General features: G+C 39.4%; 1 pseudogene; it reads right to left on the bottom strand.

Moving 5' to 3' along the window:
- Window positions 1-6,621: 6,621 nt before the first annotated feature.
- Window positions 6,622-7,278, bottom strand: LOC148044921 (uncharacterized; annotated as a pseudogene).
- Between the last annotated feature and the right edge of the window lie 8,425 nt (window positions 7,279-15,703).

Below are 15,703 nucleotides of genomic sequence, written 5' to 3'. Positions count from 1 at the left end.
CAAAAATCTATTCTAGTCCCATTTGGCGGTCAGGTGAAAAGTTTTTAATTATTTAGCTGTAAAAAAATTAAATAATTTTGGAACTGCCAGAGTTGTTTATAAGATGGGTGGCTACATAAATGTTTTAAATCAATGGATAATTTATTATTATGGTTGCAGTGCTGGAACAAGACACTACACCCCAATGCCTAAGACATTCTCTACCTCCATCTCAAATCACAAGATTTGAAAAACAGTCACAGTATCTTGGCATCTGAACTAAAATGTAAAAAGCTACCAAAATTATCTCTTTCTCCTCTTAGCTATTAAATAACATCTTCAAAAATATTTTGTGCTTCTCAAAATTAATTTCCTAGGATAACTGGCTCATTCAGCTTAATGATTGGAGTGGCCTTTTCTTAGCAGATCTCAATCTAGTTTCATAAGAAACACCAACAAAGGGCTAAGCATTCTACCTGTTCTTCAGGTGATCTCTTAAGATAAAGGTTCCCCTTGCAAATATATGCTAGTTGTTCCTGACTCTAGGGGGCGGTGCTCATCTCCATTTCAAAGCCGAAGAGCCAGTGTTGTCCAAAGAGTTCTCTCTGGTCATGTGGCCAGCATGACTAAACACTGAAGGTGCATGGAACGCTGTTACCATCCCACCAAAGGTGGTCCCTATTTTTCTACTTGCATTTTTACATGCTTTCAGACTGTTAGGTTGGCAGAATCTGGGGCAAGTAACGGGAGCTCACTCCCGTTATGGAGTGCTAGGGATTCGAACCACTGAACTGCCAACCTTTCTGATCGACAAGCTCAGCATCTTAGCCATTGAGCCACCGTGTCCCTGATCTCTTACATAAGGCCAAACGCAGACAAAGGGAGAGATTGATTTCTATATAGTAACCTGTAAGTCTTCAGGGAAGTAAGGTGTGGGGGGGGGGAGTATTTTTTTAATCAAAAGTTGGACTACTTCAATTTGCTCAAGGACCAGGTAAAGCTTAAGTGGCATGTCAAAGGCTCTAAAAAGGGGTGGGGCCAAAGCTCATTTGGGGGAGGGGCCTTGGGAAATAGGGGCTTCCTTTAGCATCTGCAAGATTTGCAAGCACCCATTCTGTCTCTCTCGATCTACCACATGCAAAAAAAGACACAAAGGTTTGCCACCCCCAAACCTAATTTAAGATGAAATGTAATAGACATAGTCCTTGACATACAACCACAATTGAATCCAAAATTTCTGTTGCTAAGCAAGGCGGTTGTTAAATGAATTTTGCCCCCGTTTTATGATCTTTTTTGCCACAGATGTTAAACAAATCATTGCACTTAAGTGATTCATATGGTTGTTAAGCAAATCTAGCTTTCCCCATTGACTTTGCTTGTTGGAAGCCGGCTGAAAAGCTCACAAATGGCGATCACATGACCCTGGGAGGCTGCAACTGTCATCAATACACACCCATTGCCAAGCGCCCAAACGTTGATCATGTGACTGTGGGGATGGCGTAAGTATGAAAAACGATCATAGTCACTTTTTTCAGTGCCACTGTAACTTTGAATGGTCATTAAATTCTTGACACAGTAACTACAATGGTGCTTTAGGCCTAGTTTAGCCTGTTTCCCAATTGTTAATCACCTCACAGTGAGATGGGAGACAAAATAAGCAAATGAAGGGTAGGATAGGTCTTCTAGTCCAACCCCCTACTTAGGCAGGAAATTTAATAGCATTTCAGACAAATTGTCAGGCCAGCCTCCTTCAGGAACCAAGAAAGAAACCACTTAACTCCATTTTGCAGAATTAAGAGTACTTTTATTGGTTATGAGTAGATAGCAGCTAAGCAAAGCAAGATCTGAGGCAAAAGCGCATGTAATCATAGATATCAATATGTGACCCAACCCCCTCCCCCTGGTAACCCCATCCTATAGGGTCCCCATTTCAATGACAGCCGAAAGCAAGTAGCGAAGCAGAGACTGACACAAATGGTTATCCAATCTCTTCTTAAAAACTTCCAACTTCTGGAGGCAAGTTGCTCCACTGATTAATTAAAACAATATCATGCCTTTTCCTCTTATGGCTCTTTCTACATAAAATAAACTTGTCCTGGAAAACTCTTCAAAATAAGACTTTCCTATGTACAGATAATCCTCAACTTAAAACAGTTCATTTAGTGACCCTTCCAAGTTACGGCACTGAAAAAAGTGACTTAACACTTTTTCACACCTATGAGTGTTACAGCATCCCTGTCAAACAATCAAAATTTGAACACTTGGCAACTGACTCATGTTTTTGACCCCAGGACACAGTTGCAGTGTCCTGGGGTCATGTGATCACATTTTGCAGCCTTTTGACAAGCAAAGTCAATGGAGAAGCCAGATTCACTTAACAACCATGTTACTATCTTAACAACTGCAATGACTCAATGTTGGCAAGTGTTAGATCGGGTGAATGAAGGCACACTCAGGCTTCAGAGTAACAAACAGCTGTTTATTAGCACAAGTCAACTGTGTACAATCCAGTGAAGGTTCAGTCTGACAGCAGCCCTTTTATAATGAGCTGTCAGATGCTGATTGAATCTCTGTTCCCGCCAGAACAGAGGACCTTGGTGTAAACCATTACCAATGTTTCTGGTATCTAATACCCCTCCCCTCTTAGATGGGCTCAACCGACTCGTGACGTATTCATGCAGGTAGGAGGGCTTTCTGGTGGCTCGCCCAGACCTGCACAGTTCAGTTGGTGGGTGTTCTTCAGTCAGGTCGGATGGATCTGTTGTCTTTGCAGCTTCACCTGCTGGAAGCACCTGGAACTTCTCACAGGGTGCAGCTGGAGTTTCTGGAACCAGTTCACTTGGAAATCACTGCGGGCCTGCAACAATTACAGATAAGGACCCCTGTACCTTCGGGATTGAGTTATCTGTGGAAGGAGTGAATTCATGCTCCTTTTGTATAGGGCTTTGGCTAACTCATGCAGGAGTTATCTCTGGTTGCCTAAGACTAGAGTTGGAGATGCGGCCACGGAGTTGGTCAATGTGCCGTCTCCAATTTCGACCACCCTCGAGCTCTAATAGGTAAGAGCGAGGGCCAGTGATGCCTATTACTGTGGCAGGAATCCAAAGAGTTCCTCCAGCGTAAACTTGTGGGCGTAAACTTGATCCCCTATGCTAAAGTTTCTTATTTTTTTTAAATATTTTTTTTATTTTTTTGTTACATAGACAACACATACCCACAACAATTAAAAAAAACAAAAAAAAAACAAAAAAAACCATCGTCACATATAGTATGTCGTTTGGTTACAAGTGTTTTAACATTTATCATTATTATTATACAATTGTATCACAGCGGCCAGTTGTTTCGCCGGATTTGGCATTGGTTACTAGTCGGGCCCCACCCAGGGGCCTAGGACGTCGTAACGTATCATCATCATCATCATCAATATTATTATTATTATTATTATTATTATTATTATTATTATTATTATTATTATTATTTCATTTAATAGGTTATAATATACAGTTTGGGTTGCTTTGTTTACCATCCCTTCCTCCTGTTATAACACCACCTTATTTTCCATTTCTTTTCTCCCTTCCTCCCTTCTCTACTTTCTTCCTTCCTGCTCTCCTTTTCCTTGCTTCTTCCTGTACCTTTCTCCTACTCCTGCTCTTCCTCATCCCCTTCCTACCCTCTCTCCTCCTCTTTCTCTCCTTTCCATCCTCCTCTCCTTACCTCTTTCTTTTCACCCTCTCTCCCTTCTCTACTTTCTTCCTTCCTCCTCTCCTTCCCCTTCCTTCTTCCCTTACCTCTCCTTTGCTCCTACTCTTCCTCTTTCCCTTCCTACCCTCTCTCCTTCCTTTTCTCTCCCTTCCATCTTCCTTTCCTTTCCCTTTCCTTTCTCCCTCCCTCCCTTCTCTACTTTCCTCCTTCCTCCTCTCCTTCCCCTTCCTTCTTCCTGTACCTTTCTCCTACTCCTGCTCTTTCTCTTCCCCTTTTTACCCTCTCTCCTCCTCTTTCTCTCTTTTCCATCCTCCTCTCCTTACCTCTTTCTTCTTTCCCCCATCTTCATTCTCTCCTCCTTTCTCCCTTTCTTTTTCTATTATTGTTGGTGTGTCTATTTTAAATCTCAGTTTATGTTTCCTTGGGATGGTACTTCCGCCGACCCAGATATAATTTAGTATCATTTCTTATTCCCTTACCTTTGCTAATCTATCCTAACTATATTTCCCCCCACAGACACACTTTGTATCTCTCTATTATATATATACTTATATATTTGATACACACAACAATAAAAAAACACAAAAAACCCCACAACAAAACATATGTTATAAAAAAGTATATCAGCTGGTTACAAAAAGTTTTTGTGCATCTCTTCCATTAATTCATATTAATTCGAATGTCTTAACTCAAATATTTACTATATTAACATCATCATACCTCCACTTTTGGTTGACTACAGTTATTTAAACATCCTTCATCCTTAAATATACCAAAAATTCAATCCATAACCACATGCTGGCATTTCATTTACTTATTTATAAAATCCTCCATTAACATTAAGTCCTCATATCCTGTTTTAGCTGAACATCCATAATATTTAATACCAAAGATTTCTAATCCTCCATGTATATAATTTATTATCATTCTCCTTTCTTTATTTAATTATATCCTATATCATAGCATTTCCCCCCTATTAGTTAAGATTTAACTGTATATAGTTTTATTTTTTTTATAATAATTATTATTGTTATTAATAATCTTTATATATTGTCCAAAGATATTTCTAACCTTCCCTTCTCATATCCAATTATTACTTATCATATCAACTCAACATTGTATACATTACTATCATTATCAATTTTTATTCAACTATACCTATTGCAAATGGATTTAACTAAGTTTAGCTAATTTTGAATTATACTCTTCCATCTATCAACCTGTATCTCTCCAATAACAGAACAATCTTATATCTGCTGCCATTTGTGGGTCCAATTCTCCAAACATCTTTATGAACAAGTCCATACGAAAAAATCTTTGCACCTTCTTGTCTGTAGTGCCTCTCATATAATGTTGCTGCCCTCTTTTTATTTCCTTTATCAGCTTGTTTTTAATTCTCAGTAGTGGTATCAAATGTTTTGCAGATGGTATTTCATAAACTATGAATACTTTGATGTTTCCTTCTCCTCCTGCGCCCTGTCTTTTGAAGTAAATTTTCTGTCCGTTTAACTCCTCTTCAAACATTCCATTCTTTCCTCCCTCAGAAGTAAACCAATTGTCACGAATATCAACAAGTTCAGATTCTTTATCTCCAACATTCTTATTTTGTATTTGAAAAACATCCTCAATTTTTTCCTCATACTTTGTTGCCAAAAACACCAAATAATCCAATTTTCTCTGAATTCTGTCTTCTGTGTCAGACAGCCTCTGTAGTGCTGAAAAAATCACTTGAAGAGACGCTTGAATAGACACCATGTTTATACGCAGTTAGTATTTTTTCCTGAGAGCTCTGAAGTATTTGCAAGTAAAAGCAGACTGAAAGCTGTACAATCTTATCAGATCTTAAGCCAATACAGCCAAGCAATAAAAGTGTCAAGATGTAAACAGCCAAATTATAGTGAATTGGTTTACAGCCCGCTTGCAGAAGATCAGAGGAAATCAGAGGAAATAAAGTTTCTTATTTTGCCGGTTGAATCTGGGAGCAATGTGGCAGAGTAGTTTGGGTGTAGCCGCTCTAAGTGGAACCTTAGCCGGCGACCCATTAGAAGCTCAGAAGGGGTTCTACCAGTGGTAGCACTTGGCGTGATGTGCTGTATGAGGAGGAATTGATCAACCCATGTTTGCCAATCTCCCGGGCCCATCCTGGATAGGGCTTCTTTTGCAGATCTCACCAGTCTCTCCACCTGACCATTGGAAGCCGGATGGAATGGAGCAACCAGGGCATGTCTGATTCCCTATGCTGCTAAATAGGTCTCAAATTGCATGGCCATAAATTGGGACCCGTTGTCAGAGACCAAAACATCGGGAAGGCCGTGAGTGGAGAAAAGTCTCTGTAGTGTCTTGATGACCACTTCTGCCATGGTAGAGGTCATGAGGACTACTTCTAGGAATTTCGAGTAGGTGTCCACAACTACCATAAAGGTTTGGTCATGAACAGGGCCAGCAAAATCTATGTGTACCCTAGACCATGGTGCTTGAGGTTGCTCCCACTCCTTAGTGGGCACCTCTGGGGGAGCAGGTCTGGACTTCTAGCATGGTGTGCAGGTAACCACCCATTCTTCTATCTCCCTGTCCATGTTAGGCCACCACATGTAACTCCTGGCCAAAGATTTCATCCTGACAATTCCAGGATGCCCTACATGCAAGACCTCTAATACTGCATTGCAGAGTTTGGGTGGAACAATGACCCGGTCCCCCCACAGTAAACAACCATTTATTACTGTCAGTTCATCACATTTGCAGTAAAACATTTTAAATTCAGACCCCACAGGCCCCTTGGGCCACCACCTCCACACCCAGTTCAAACATGTTGGAATGTAGAATCTTTTGCTGAGTGGTGGGCGATGTCACAAGATGAGACATGGCATCGCAGAAATGGCAATGTGTTCTGAGGTGGTTTGCTCCGCAGCTGGCGCAAGGCGGGAAACGCGGTTCAAATTTTCACACCGGCTTGGTGCGATCACTGCGCATGCGGTAGCTGTCTTCGCTCTCTGAGCCTTCAGGCTCTATGGCTTCACAATGCACGCCTGCGCTCTTCTGCGCACTCTTTGGACTATTTTGGCGCTGCAGGGTTTCTGTTGATTTAATTGAACACTCAGTAGCCCTGGCTTCGTCTAGGGCAATTTGGAGAGTAAGATCAGTTTTTGCTAATAACCTCCTCTGAAGGTCAATGTCCCTAACACCACATATGATGCGGTCAAGTAGTAGTTCATCAAGATCTCTACACTCGCAGTACACTGCGGCCTTTCTGAGCACCACAACATATTCTTAATCTTCGTTGATGGATTCCCCTTCTTTTTGGTTATGGATATTGAATTCATGCCTGCAGATGTATTTAGATGGTCTGGGAGCGTAGTGTGTCCTCAGTGTCTGTTGTAGAATCAACCAAGCAACCGATTGGAGTGGTGTTGGCTCGGACAAATCCTTTGCCATCTCAAACACCTCTGATCCGCAGTAGCTCAGGAACTTATCCTTTTTCTGGCCTTCAGAAAGGCCCATGAGGTCGTTGGCTTCAAGGAGGCAATCGAACCTCATCATGTAGGATTCCCAGTGTTTGGTGGGTGGTTTGTACAGAGTTGGTGGGGTGTGCGTTGTCATCTTTTGTTCCTGAGCATGTTTGAATTTGCTGCTCAAAGATGGCTGCTCGATGTCGCGCCATGCTCTGGGCTGGATTGACTTGCTGGATTGTCGTGCTCTTTTTGTCTGCCTAGTTCCAATTCCATCCTCATCGCCAGTGTTAGATCGGGTGAATGAAGGCACTCTTAGGCTTCAGAGTAACAAACAGATCTTATTTAGCACAAGTCAACTATGTACAATCCAGCAAAGGTTCAGTCTGACAGCAGCCCTTTTATAGGGAGCTGTCAGACCCTTCGACCAATCAGATTGAATCACTGTTCCTGCTGGAACAGAGGATCTTGGTGTAAACCATTACCAATGTTTCTGGTATCTAACAGCAAGAGATATCATAAAATGGGGCAAAATTCCATTTATAACTATTTCGCTTAGATACAGGAAATGTGGGCTCAATTCTCATAAATCAAGGACTACTTTTAAATAAATAAGAGAGCCATACTCTTCTCTGTTGTCCATATCTTCCTATCAGTGGTGGGATTCAGCCAGTTCGCACTTATTCGGGAGAACCGGTTGTTAACTTTGTAAGGAGTTTGGAGAAGCAGTTGTCGGGAGAAATCTCATTTTGTGTTTTTTCCACTTTGCAGGGCTAATCCTGTAAGGGAGGCAGGAAGGAAACATTCTGGCGTTGTTTCTAGCCTCATCTTTATTGCCCTGCTTACAGAAACTGCCTCTCCAGTTAACCCTTATTACATTGTCACAGCTAAGGCGAAGCGCCCATCGATCTAAGTGACATTGAGTTGGCCACGCCCACCTGGTCACATGACCACCAAGCCACACCTACCCAGCTGGTCATTAGGACAGAGAACCGGTTGTTAAATTATTTGAATCCCACTACTGCTTCCTATACTGTACTATATTAAACTGGCAATATATAAAATAACAAGTAGGCAACATGATGCTAATGCACAATGTTTGGGGTTTGCAGTATGTCCGGTAGACATGTATTTTAATTTGCCTGTTAGTAGCAACAGCTTTATTTCCAAGAAAATAGTATCTAGCCCCAGGATTCTTTATATATGGAAGCAATAACTGGTGATAGCCAAACATTTGAAATGCGGTAAATAAAATTTGATATATAAATATAAATTGCAATCCCATGCCCTGGGGGGAAAAGCAAAGATAAATAAGGACAGGAGAAAGTGTCTTTAAATGCTAAGCAACTCAGCAGAGCATGATTAGCACTTTTCCCTCTGATAAGTGCCTATTTTGTGGCATTAGGCTCATACCAAAAATATATATTTTTAAAAAAATTAAACCTATTAAAACTGAATTCTCACTGCATCTGTGACTAACAGCATGGGGCAACGGGAATATAGCTAAGTAGAATCAAATCTCCATATCCAAAAATTAAGGAGAATTTGGTTTTGGAAATGAAATTTATTTTGGAAATGAAACAGACACCTTAATGCCCAAACCCATCTTTTATTTGTGGTTTTATGATGTGGGCATCATTCAATGAAGTCTGTAAAGCACTAAGGCTGTAAAGCACTGTGAAGCTGTATATAAGTCTAAGTCATGGTCAAGTAAGGGCTGCATAGAGACCAGCCCTGTTCCAGTGCCATTGGTCCATTTTCTTCATTTCTGAATGGTGGTTGAGTACATTATCAAATCCTCCCTACAATTGGGAAGTCTGTGTACTTAAAGTCCCTTTTGGACTGTCACCCTTGGTGTCTGAAAGTCTAAATCTTTCTTCTCTAGGAAAAAAAGGGACAGGGTGGCTCAGTGGCTAAGATGCTGAGCTTGTCAATCAGAAAGGTTGGCAGTTCAGCGGTCGAATCCCTAGCGCTGTGTAACGGAGTGAGTTCCCGTTACTTGTCCCAGCTTCTGCCAACCTAGCAGTTCAAAAGCATGTAAAAATGTAAGTAGAAAAATAAGAACCACCTTTGGTGGGAAGGTAACAGTGTTCTGTGCACCTTAGTCTTCGGATAGCGCTGTCTCTTCGGCTTTGAAACGGAGATGAGCACTGCCTCCTACAGTCAGGAATGACTAGCATATATGTGCAAGGGGAACCTTTACCTTTAACTATGGTTCTTCTTCACACTGTCTTTTTAAACTTGAAGGAAGCCTCTGTATTCTCTAACTTGGCTTTTATAGAGGAAGTCCAAAGAACAGACAGAAACATTGATGAGAAGTACATAGTAAACAGCTTCAAATGGCAAAATATGTGGGAGCATCCCTCTTCCAATACTTTAAAATCTCCAACCTTGAGAAATTTAAGATTTTTGGACCTCAACTCATAGAATTCCTCAGCAGCATAGAGGACACTTTTCTTTTAGAATGTTTCTTTGCATTGGAAATGCCATTTCTTCTGAGGAAATAGCCATAATTCAAAGACACATTGCAAGTTATGCATGCAGAAATGAATTTCATCATCTCTCATTTAAAAGATCTCAGTAATAGGACAAGAGAACTACTGTGATAATTTACTAAGATTTACTTGCAGGGATTTTGATTGGTACCTATATTTCCCCCCCAGATTAGCTTGGAAATATACACTTGATTGATCATGTGATACAAAGTGATAGTGGCCTAATGAGAAGTGGCCTATTTTATAGTTTTTCATGCACCAATATAATTTGCAACTTCTATTCTTCTTTATTTCAGCCAGCTTTCTCAGAAACAGGGTTTCCATTATACTCTAAAAAGATTGTATGTCTATTTATATTACATAAATCTTTCTCACACCTCCAGACAATTTGTACCAAAAAGGCAATGTTTTCTTAAGACATCAGGAGATCAGAATGTTGATTAAATATTCCATCCTATAGGAACTTTCAGAAAGTTAAAGAAGATGGATATTATGTTTTAGAGAACCTGTAACGCAGAGCTGCTGCATTCAGAAATCAGACTAATAGCCTAAAATGGCCATTTTTCAGCTAACTGATCCAATGAACTATATAATCCTACCTGTTTCTTTTCATCTTCATAATCACATTGCAGAACAGCTGCAGCTCTGGGCTGAAAGATCTGAACTTAGCCATTTTGGTTTCCCAGGGCTCAATAACAATCTGTGATTTGTTTTTCTTTTCTCACCATTGGAATGAATACCAAGACTGCATATCTCTGTATAAAGAAACGATGTGGGTCTCCCCATTGATAGACCAGCTAGTTATGAACCATAATTTGGCCTTCCATTGCCTGGTTGATCAGGTTTCCTGGCATCAGAAAGGAAACAATTCTTTCTGTGTGCACTTTGTGATCAAAATAAATATATCACGTTAGCAATTGTTACTCTGTGCCTCAGCACCCTCCAAAAACTTGTTCCCAAGCAAATCAGAAGTACTGTATATGTACTTAATATTCAATATTTAGCAGGACAGGTAGGAAGAGATGCAGCAAAAACTTTAGTCATCTGCCCAGTATAGGTAGATCTGATCATGAAAAAGAAGCCACAGCTGTAGTAGCAAAAAAACCTCAAACAGCATTTGATGGATGTCCTTTTGGGTACAAAGAAGAGATACGATAATGCTAACAGATGGGACTAGTAATTCAAATTCATCACTTCCTCTTACTACTACATCTTAAGCAGGAATTCAGCCCACAAGGTTTAAAGGCCATGAAGATCACATAGCCAAGGATCAATTTGGCCTCAAAACCTCAAAGGGCAAGCAACCCATTCAGCAGACAGACACCCTGAGTAAAGAAATCCCACAAAAGATATGGCTTTATCCTAATTCTATTTTCTAGCCAAGACTGATTAGCCAGGAGGCAACGTGTTTCCATCATTGCATATATCTAGGTTGTTATGCTGCAGGAATTGTGTTTGAATCTGTGTTTGTGTGAACTATAGCGAAATACATGCTGCAGAGATTGAAGCTATATTATGCTTGATTTCCAGCACCAAAGCATGGACTGAACTGTGTGCCATCCTAAGGAGAAATGGTATTTCACTCCTAGTGCAGTTAAAGCTGGCTTCTCTTCCTCCACAGTTCAGTGGTGAAAAACCAACATAAGAAAGTGAAAGAAGTTTGAGGGGCTTCTGACGTAGCGTATGTCAAGCATAGCAAGGGATTCCAGAATCTTCTGTAATATTGTGAACTTTGATCTTTTATAAGAAGAAATCAGATGGTCTATCATTTTGGGGGGAGTCCAACCTGTATTAATGCTAAATCACCTGTATTAATGCTAAATCATTTGATGTATTTTTAAATGTGCCTCTTCCTTTAAAAAAATCTATATACTATATATTCTATTCATAGCAATGAATCTCTATCAATAGTGTAATATTTGAAATAGATTGAAAATGAAAGTTGCACTTCTGATTCTTTCTCTTAAAAGCGGTCTGTATCTTAAATGCTAAAGTTACAGTGTGTGGTTTCTCTTGTTAACGTCATACAAAGGGTGTTTGAACTACCATAGAATGACCCTTCTATAAAGTTTATGTCACACCTAACCTTTTTTAAGGTTAATCTGATACCTAAAAGGATTGAGGTTTTGAGATAAGTTTAAAGCTAGAGATTGCTAGCTGTGTCCAGTTTCTGCAGTCTTTGATAGCAACTTAATCTATTGTCTTTTGCAAATAATTGTTTCTTTTCATGCCATTAAACTTTTCTCTTTGGAGATATCTGCAAACTAAGGTGCAATAATGTCTTTTCAGTGAGTACTAGCTCAAGGTGTGAAAGTAGAATTGATAAAACATTAAATTTAGGATTAACCTAAGAGTCATTGATTTCTACGAGTCTGCTCTACGAGTGAAAAAAAATCTGGATTCAATTTTAAAAGACATTCAAAATATTTTCTAGTCTGCCTATAGAATTCTTCACCAACCGACAATTCCCACATCTTGTTTCTTTATTCCCCCCAGCATCTTCCAAGTGTAAAAAAAAAAAAAAACCACAGAGGGCAAGGTTTTTTTTTGAAACTCCCATTACTCACATTGCTATTACATCAGAAATTTCTGCCCTGTTTATATTACCCAGAAGGTGCTCTTTTCTGCAGGAGGACTTTTCATCATACTCCTCACCACCATGCCTTATTGCCCTGTTTGTGAGCCTAGCTTTCATTTCTAACTGCTGAAACCAGGGCTTCAGAATTGACATGCAGTCTATCTTCTTTTATTCACTCCATAGATGTTACATTCATACAGCTTCCAATATTCTAAAATTTTCATATGCATAATTTTTAAATCATCTTCCTTCATTTCTCCTTTCCATAATCCCATTCTACTCAGAACGGCATCTTTTAAGTAGATTAGCATGATATATCCAATCTGCAACCCCTTTAAGAGAGTTTTTTAATTGGAGGTTTGGTGGTGTTTTACTATACTATTTTAATTGCCACAGGGCTTACCCATGCTGGGTAAGGGGCAGTATGCATTTATTGATGTATTTCACCAGCAATCTGCTTCACTACTATCTTTCTCTTACAACCACTAGCAGCTTTTAAGGGTTTTGTTTTTCTTTTCTTTTACAAATTCAAGGAGAAATATAGACAAATATATGGAACACTGAAGAGTACTAACAAATTATTTTATTTAATTATTTATTTTTATTTTACAATATTTCAAGGTTGATAAGGCCACCCAACTCAGTCAGTGTGATTCTGGGTGGCATATAACATAAAATAATATACTGTAGAAATAGAATGACTGTGGCAAAGGCAAACAAGGGTAGTACCAATAGTAATAGGCGCCTTGGGTGCAATCCCAAAACAAATGGAGCACCACTTGAACACCATTGGCATTGACAAATTCACCATCAGTCAATTGCAATACTTGGAACAGTTTCCATCCTGCAACGATATCTGTAACACCATCAAATATCCAAATCTGCCTATTCCAGATCCGGTAAGGATTTGATGGGTGAACAAAAATGCCAAACCTGGACAGGACATCTATCTGACTATGTGATGAATAAGAGTAAGAATAATAAAGATATGAATAGCAATAGCACTTAGACATACATCACTTCATAGTGCTTCACAGCCCTTTCCAAGTGGTTTACAGAGTCAGAATATTGCCCCCACCAATCTGGATCTTCGTTCAACCTCAAGCCGATCAGGATCAAACTGCTGGCAGTTAGCAGAATTATCCTGCAATACTACATTCCAACCACTATGCCGCCATGACTCTTACAAAAGTAAAATGCAAAATGGGAACCAACTCAAAGAAGGGACTCCCATTCCTATTACCTGGAGAAAGAGCCAGGCAGTAAGGTCTACCATAAATCTATATTTTATCAAAGCTTTAAAAATTTTAAAATATTAAATTAATAATGTCTCCTTTTCTAGTTCCATGAGGTCTTTCCTAAAAACAAGAAGAGTTGGGCCCTGTTGTATACTGAAGAAAGAGGAAAGATCATTCCAGAGAGAATGGGCAACATGCTGGTTGGGGAATTCTGGGAGTTGAAGTCTTAAAGTTGCCAAGTTTGAAAAACACTGCTTAGAACTAACGAGAAATTTCCTGACAATGTGAACGGCTTGCCTTCAGAAGTTGTGGGTGCTTCATCATTTGAGGTTTTTTAAAAAAAGACTGGACAGCCGTTTGTCTGAAATAGTATAGGGTCTCCTGCTTGAGCAGTGGGTTAGATTAGAAGACCTCCAAGGTCTCCTCAAACTCTGTTATTCTGTTAGATGGTGGTTACTAGTTACTTATAACATTGTACGACCCCCTTTATAAGCTGTTTTGAACTCTCAAAGGAAAGGCAGAATGTACAGACAATAAAATAAATCAAAGCAAAACAAAATGACCGATCATCTTTGCCATCAATCATATGGAAAAAAGAGGATAAACCAAATATAAGTATCAAAGAAATGAGACCCGGAGCACAGGTTTTTCAGAAAGTCTGGCCTATAGTAACAAATTATAATATAAGTATGCAGAAATCTCCATTCTATCATTATATATCATAATTATATCCACAATTTAATCTTAGTAATTGGTAATTGCAATACCAGGTGATAGCAGGGTCGCCGAGAAGGAACATGAAAAAATTGCAAAATACCAGGACTTAAAAATCAAAATTCAACGACTATGGCACAAACCAGCAGTGGTAATTCCAGTGGTAATTGGCACACTGGGTGCTATTCCAAAAGCACTGGAATTACATTTAAAACAGTTAAAAATTGACAAAATCACCATCAGTCAAATGCAAAAAGCCGCACTGCTTGGATCTGCACGCATATTACGAAAATACGTTACGACGTCCTAGGCCCCTGGGTGGGGCCCGACTAGTAACCAATGCCAAATCTGGCGAAACAACTGGCCGCTGTGATACAATTGTACAACAACAACAACAACAATAATAATAATAGAACTAAGTTTGATCTTAAAAAAAATGAAATTAGGCTACCAAACAGCCAAAGAAGCTGAAAAAATTTCACATTTACTATATATGGATGATTTGAAACTCTATGGAAAGTCAGAAATAGAAATCCAATCATTGACAAACACAGTCCGAGTATTCAGCACCGATATTTCAATGCAGTTTGGCATGGAAAAATGCGCCACTGTATCCATAAAAAGGGGCAAAATCACTGCATGTGAGGGAATTGAAATGCCCAATGGCCAATTAATTAAATGCAAAGAAAATGAAGCCTACAAATACTTAGGCATTCTGCAGTTGGATAACATCAAGCATGAAGAAGTAAAAACTATTGTCAGACGAGAGTACACCAACAGAGTTAGGAAAATTTTAAAATCTAAATTGAATGGTGGAAATATAATCAAGGCCATAAATACCTGGGCAATACCAGTTATAAGATACACAGCTGGTATAGTTAACTGGACACAAGCTGATTTGGACCTTTTGGACCGAAAAACCAGGAAACTAATGACAATGCACTACAGTTTACATTCACGTGGTGATACTGATAGACTATATCTGCCCTGAAAATCAGGTGGCAGAGGATTATTACAAGTGAAGCAAACAGTTGAAGAAGAAAAACATGGACTGGCTGATTATTTAAAAGAAAATCAAGAACATCTATTAATCGAAGTAAAGAACAAAAATCTACTGAAGGCCCAACAGACGAAACAAGAATACAGAAAAGATGTGATAAAATCAAGAATGGAGAGTTGGCAGAACAAAGCACTGCATGGCCAATTTCTGGAAAAAATAAAAGATAAAGTGGACAGTGAACAAACTTGGTTATGGTTAACAACAGGTACATTAAAGAAAGAAACAGAGTCACTAATCCTGGCTGCGCAAGAACAAGCTATCCGCACAAATGCCATTAAGGCCAAAATCGAAAAATCCTCTGATGATGCCAAATGCAGACTTTGCAAAGAAGCTGATGAAACTGTTGATCACATACTCAGCTGCTGTAAAAAAATCACGCAGACTGATTATAAATTGCGGCACAATTCAGTAGCACAAATGATCCATTGGAATTTGTGCAAAAATTATAATATCAAAACAGCAAAAAACTGGTGGGAACATCAGCCTGAAAA

This window comes from Thamnophis sirtalis, unplaced genomic scaffold (genome assembly GCF_051295495.1).
Source record: "Thamnophis sirtalis isolate CommonGarterSnake01/CBP01778 unplaced genomic scaffold, rThaSir2_p1.2 scaffold_6, whole genome shotgun sequence".
In the NCBI taxonomy this organism is placed as follows: domain Eukaryota; kingdom Metazoa; phylum Chordata; class Lepidosauria; order Squamata; family Natricidae; genus Thamnophis; species Thamnophis sirtalis.
This window is presented reverse-complemented; position numbering and strand designations above follow the sequence as displayed.